Genomic DNA, 6,976 nt, shown 5'->3' with positions numbered 1-6,976 from the left:
GCCTTTTAGGCTCGTGGAGGCAGAAGCTTTTCACAACCTCATGCCTCGTGTCCGTACTCGGTCCCTAGCCATCACTATTTCTCCCGGTGTTGTCTCCGCCTTCTACAAGCGTGGGTCCCTGAACATTACTGCTGGTACTTTTCTGTGGAAATTTGCTTGCCTCCTACCAGCCTGGAATATTTCCAGTAAACTATGGTACAACGCCATGGTATTAGCACTGCCCGCAGTATCAGTAGCGAAACCATCCCCAATTTCCTTCTCAGGAATTTTATTTGGTAGACTGAGTGGCTGCCCAAATACATTAGTTTCTCACAAAGGAGCTTAAGATAAAGTGGCAGTAGGTGCAAGTTTCTCCAGCCTGTTAGATATCAGAGGGTGAACGGCAGCACATTGGATCAGTGGTTAGCACTGAAGACTTGCAGCACTGGGATCCTGGGTTCAAATACCAGCAAGGACGACATCTGCAAGCACTTTGTATGTTCTTCCCATGTTTGCGTGTGTTTCTTCCTCAGTAAAAAGGCAGCCATAGAGCGTCCGGGAACCTTCCCACACACTTTTCTTAGCCAGGACTGCTTCTTGGCAGGGTTGGACGGTCCCACCAGAGAATCCTCTGGTGTGCCCTGGCTTCTACATCGGGAGAGTTCATGATAGCACTAACTTTGCAGCTGCTATGGGGCTCTTGAGTGGGGGAGAAAGGTTAGCCCTCAGAATCAAATCTTCTGGTGGGCACAATGTTTTTCAATCTGAAACAGCTTCTCAGTGGGAGTTGTATTTCACCACAGCCATAGTCTTTAGCTCGGTGAAAGGACTGGCATAGAGGGAAACCGTATCTACTCCGGCTGTCATTTCTCCGTCACCAGGTTTCACCCATTGTCACATACGACCATGCCTGGCTGTATGTTCACAGATCAGGCTGCTGTGTTACAGCTTTCAACAACTCTGCAGCGCTGGGCGGTTTCACACCTAAGCATTAAGCATGTTATCTTCAGCACAGCCTGTTGCCGCTTGGCCAAGGCAGTGCTGCAGTGCTTTCAGCTTGTGACTGATATGGTCATTTCGGAGATAGAGGAGGGAGGTGCAGGAGCTGAACAATGTGATTACATTGAGGTTAAATTGGCGACGCTGTTTTTTATACTAAAGAAAGATCCTATTGGTATTGTTTTTCTTTACGTTCTTAAGACAAATGCATTCACTGGAAAATGTAATTTTAACATTTTATAACCTTATCTGGTAATGTGGTATGTGACACATCATCAGACACATGTTTCATTGACGATGGAGGGACTCTGAAAGTCATAAAGCCTATTTTTATAGGGCAATCAGACGGCCCTTACTATTCTTAGGCTATGTGCCCACGATGCAGAAATGCTGCATATTTTTTCCGCTTCTCCCTGGCAGGAAAAATGCATGAGGATTTTACATGCGTTTTTCCCGCCAGGTAGAAGCGTTTGTCAAGTGTTTTTGCATGCATTTCTGCATGCGGGTTATCAAGCGCTTTTCCAAGCGATTTTAGCATCACTTGGAAAAGTGCTTGACAACTTGGTCACACTATATAAATCCATGCAACCGGCATGGATTTATATAGGTTGACCAAGTAATAGTTAAAAAAAAAGAATAAGAATGGTAAAAAATAAAAATAAAGATTATATTTACCTTCCGATGGCCCCCAGTGTTTTCTCCATTACATCCGGTCTGTTGTATGGGTCTCGGTGGTGTGAAAGGACCTGCCATGATGTCATTTAGTCATGTGACAGGTCACGCGACCTCCGGTGTCAGCAGTACTCTCTCAGCATCTTCTCACCTCAGCACCTCAGGGCCTGTGCGATGGGAGGGTCTGAGAAGACTGTCCCAGAACTTTGACAGTGTTCCCCTGCCTCTGCTGGATTGCATTTGTGTCTCTCTCGCCTTTACTCCTTGGTTGTCCAACAAACTGTGACCTCTGCCGCCAACATTTTCAGATGGGAATTATTTTAATAGTTCTGCAACAAGGGCCTTCTGGTACTGTCCGAAACAGGAATAAGAGATATAAAGTACTCCTTGCAGCGTGAGTCTAGAAGTGTCACCAACCAGTAATGACTGTCACCCAAAATTTTGAGAATGCAAGGGTCATGAAAAAGGCAGCGTAACATATACTCAGCCATGCGTGCCAGACTGCTAACAGGCAAGACTTCCGTGTCCTCACCAAGAGGATGACTGACTATGCTCTCCTCCTCCTCCCTGTCCTCTGGCCATCCACACTGAACAGACGGTATGACAGTTGTTCAGGTAGTACCGACTATAGCACATGAAACTAGCTCCTGTTCTTCCTTCTCCTCCCCCTCCTCTTCCTCCTTGTCACCCAATCCACGTTGGGATGAGATGAGGCTGGGCTGTGTGTAATCACCCTGTATGGTTCCTTGCTCCATCTCATCGTGCTCTGCCTGCAATGCATCCTCTTTGATTGTGAGCAGAGAGCGTTTCAGAAGACAGAGAAGCGGGATGGTGACGCTAATTATGGGGTCATCGCCGCTCACCCTCTTGGTGGAGTCCTCAAAGTTTTGGAGGATGGTACATATGTCTGACATCCATGTCCACTCCTGTGGTCTTATGTGTGGAGTCTGAACTGAATACCGACGGCCTTGTTTCTAAAATGGGCACACAGGCGGCGTACTTTAACAAACAGATCCGGCAGCTCCGGGTAGGATTTGAGAAACTGCTTAACCACAAGGTTAAGTACATAGGCCAGGCATGGTACGTGTGTGAGCTCGCCTCGCGTCAGAGCCGCCACCAGGTTCCAGCCATTGTCACACGCGACCATGCCTGGCTGTAGGTTCAGCGGTGTGAGATACAGATCTGCCTGCTCTTTCAGAGCTGTCCACAACTCTTCAGCATTGTGCGGTTTGTCACCTAAGCATATTAGCTTCAGCACAGCCTGTTGCCGCTTGGCCCAGGCAGTGCTGCAGTGCTTCCAGCTTGTGACTGATGTGGTCATTTAGGAGATGGAGGCTGAAGAGGAGGAGGAGGATGAGGAGGATGAGTTGCAGGAGCTGTAGACTGTGGGGGCAACTCTGATTTACCTAGGGCCCACAATCCTTGGCATCGGGAGGATGTGTTCCGTCCCAAGGTCCGACTGGATCCCGTCTTCCGCTTTGTTAACTCAGTGTGCCGTCCGCGAGATGTACCGTCCCTGCCCACAAGCACTAGTTCGGCCCACGAAATCGGTTGCTTTGATGCCATGTGCCTGATCATGCTGGTGGTGGTCAGGCTGGTCGTTTTGCCACCGCTACTGACGCTGGCCTAGCAGGTGGTACAAATGGCCTTTATGGGGTTAACGGCAGAGTCTTTAAAAAACAACCAGACTCGGGAAGACCTAACAGTTGTACTGGCAACTTCCTTCGTGTTGGTGTTACGGGGAACGGTTGCCTGCTTTCTTTCTGCGGCCACCACAATGCTTCTTCCTGCCTGTTGGGGTGCTCTGCCTCCCTCCCCCTGTGTGCTACTCTCCTCGCTCTGCGTGTTCTCCTGTCAGGTTGGGTCAGTTACTATATCATCCACCACCTCGTCTTCCATTTCCGCACTCTGGTCCTCCTCCTGACTTTCTGGCAATTATTTCTTATCATCGTCCACCTGTTGTGATACTTTCCTAACGTAGTCTTTGTGTGACCGTGGCTGCTCAAATATTTGGGCATTGTTACATGCGATTTCCTCTTGCCCCGCTTCAAGTGGACAGGGCGAGAGGCCCGAATCTATAAAGGGGAAAGTGAACAGCTCTTCGGAGTGTCCAAGTGTGGGATCAGTTGTCTCTGGGCACTCGGTATGGTGGGAGGAAGGAGGTTCAGGGTGAGGAATATGCGGTCCAGACTCACAGCTACTGAGACTTGACTGTGTGGAAGACAGGGTGGTGGTGGTGATGGCTAAGTGACTGGAAGCATTATATGCTATCCAACCAATAATCTTTTCACACTGCTCTGGGTTCAATAGTGGTGTTCCGCGATCCCCTATTAATTGGGACAGGAAGGTCGAGTGAGAAGATGTGGGTGTTTGTTATGGCACAATTTCAGCTTGCCCACGGCCTCGGCCTCTGCATGCACCATCACCATCATGTCCAGTTCCCTGTCCCTTGCAACGTGCCTTGCCCATTTTAAATGGAGGACAATATCTTCCACGCTCACTACAAATGACTGAATTTGGAGCGAACTTATATGTGATCCGTGTGACGGTGAAAACACAGTTTTACATAGCTGGATTTCTAGCGCTGTAATATGGAAAGGACCTGGCTGTATTCTGCAGTGCCAACAAGCAAATGGCGCAGAAAAACGGTGTTCTCTGGATTGCTTTTTAAGCAAATCATGAGGATTAAGATCCAAAAAAAATTATTCCTGGCCCCTGAGACATGGGCCTATTTCTAGAAATATCTAACAGCAGCAGCAGACAGAACTGGAATGGAGCCTCTTGTGCTATGTGCACTGCAGTCTGCTATATACCCTGCCTGCCTGCCTATATACACTGCCTGCCTGATATCTCTGCAGATGGATTAGTCCTCAGAAGGACTATTTGTTGAGGTGGATATGTGTCTTTAATATAGTCTGGTACACCTACACTAACTAGAAATAAGCAAATATCTCCCTAGCTCAGCAGCAGCAGCTCTCCCTACACTGTCTCATTGCGGAGTGACTGTGACAAGCATGGCTGCGCCAGGTCTTATATAGACCTGATGACGCTATGCGGCCAGCCAATCACTGTAATGCCACAACCAACATAGCTGTGGCATTACAGTGAATGGCATGCAATCCCCGCATGTTCATTGGCTCTGTAAAGAGCACCAAGCATGCAGGGAGGGAACCCGAGCTCCCGCCGAGCAACCCCGGAAATACTCAGCGAGCGCCGAGCATGTCGAGCAGTGAGATGCTCGGGAGAGTGCCGATTGGTGGCGAGCATGCTCGCTCATCACTAGTCTTCTCTGGTTGGAGTTATTCTTTTTATTTTGTTCTTCATCTTGTCCAGACACCATGATAATTTTTCACATCCACAGCTCATCTCTGCAGATTTCTCTGGTCTTATGCTGCACATCCCGATACGGTGCCCTTAAAAATAGCAGCGTTATTATGATATTCCTGAATAAAAATATCTGTCCTATGATGTTACACTGAAAAATTTCCCTTCCACACTGTCACTCTTATGGTACATGGCGTCTACACTGTCCTCTACTTATCTCACTGCACCTTGTCTTCACAATCACCTCCTCTGCAAACTGACCCCTCACATGCTGCATCTTCTATACTGCCACCCACTCTAGCCAGTGTCTATACTGTGCCCCCTCCTCACATTCTCCACCTCTGCATATTGTCCTATCAATACTGTGCCCTCGCACATTCCCCCCATGTTGCCCCTCGCTATACAGCCCCCCACGCTACCCAGTTGCTTTACTGTGCCTATACTGTTCATGTGCAAAACCAGTACAGGACAATGAAAAAACAATGTGCATGTGCTGAACTAGTGGAGGAAAGTGAAAGACAACTGCACATGTGCATTAGAATTGTAAGATTGGAAAGAACATCTACATGTGCGGAACCAGTGCAAAAAAATTAAGAATACTGTAAAATTGCATGTGCCAATCCAGTGCAGGAAAGTGAAGAATAACTGTGCATGTGCTGAACCAGTGCAAGAAAATGAAGAATACTGTAAAAGTGCATGTGCCAATGCAGTTCAGGAAAGTGAAGAATAACTGTACATGTGCTAAACTGCTGCAGGAAAATGCAGAATACTGTAAAAGTGCATGTTCCAATCCAGTGCAGGAAAGTGAAGAATAACTGTGCATGTGTGGAACCAGTGCAGGAAAATGAAGAATACTGTAAAAGTGCATGTGTCCATCCAGTGCAGGAAAGTGAAGAATAACTCTGCATGTGCGGAAACAGTGCAGGAAAATGAAGAATACTGTAAAAGTGCATGTGCCAATCCAGTGCAGGAAAGTGAAGAATAACTGTGCATGTGCTGAACCAGTGCAGGAAAATGAAAAATACCGTAAAAGTGCATGTGCCAATCCAATGCAGGAAAGTGAAGAATAACTGTGCATGTGCTGAACCAGTGTAGGAAAATGAAGAATACTGTAAAAGTGCATGTGCCAATCCAGTGCAGGAAAGTGAAGAATAACTGTGCATGTGCTGAACCAGTGCAGGAAAATGAAAAATACTGTAAAAGTGCATGTGCCAATCCAGTGCAGGAAAGTGAAGAATAACTGTGCATGTGCGGAACCAGTGCAGGAAAATGAAGAATACTGTAAAAGTGCATGCGCCAATGCAGTGCAGGAAAGTGAAGAATAATTGTGCATGTGCTGAACCAGTGCAGGAAAATGAAGAATACTGTAAAAGTGCATGTGCCAATCCAGTGCAGGAAAGTGAAGAATAACTGTGAATGTGCTGAACCAGTGCAGGAAAATGAAAAATACTGTAAAAGTGCATGTGCCAATCCAGTGCAGGAAAGTGAAGAATAACTGTGCATGTGCTGAACCAGTGCAGGAAAATGAAGAATACTGTAAAAGTGCATGTGCCAATCCAGTGCAGGAAAGTGAAGAATAACTGTGCATGTGCTGAATCAGTGCAGGAAAATGAAAAATACTGTAAAAGTGCATGTGCCAATCCAGTGCAAGAAAGTGAAGAATAACTGTGCATGTGCTGAACCAGTGCAGGAAAATGAAGAATACTCTAAAAGTGCACTTGCCAATCCAGTGCAGGAAAGTGAAGAATAACTTTGCATGCGCGGAACCAGTGCAGGAAAATGAAGAATACTGTAAAAGTGCATGTGCCAATGCAGTGCAGGAAAGTGAAGAATAATTGTGCATGTGCTGAACCAGTTCAGGAAAATGAAGAAAACTGTAAAAGTGCATGTGCCAATCCAGTGCAGGAAAGTGAAGAATAACTGTGCATGTGCTGAACCAGTGCAGGAAAATGAAAAATACTGTAAAAGTGCATATGCCAATCCAGTGCAGGAAAGTGAAGAA

Source organism: Phyllobates terribilis, unplaced genomic scaffold (genome assembly GCF_046119375.1).
Source record: "Phyllobates terribilis strain yellow unplaced genomic scaffold, ASM4611937v1 Scaffold_82__1_contigs__length_6685932, whole genome shotgun sequence".
NCBI lineage: Eukaryota > Metazoa > Chordata > Amphibia > Anura > Dendrobatidae > Phyllobates > Phyllobates terribilis.
This window is presented reverse-complemented; position numbering follows the sequence as displayed.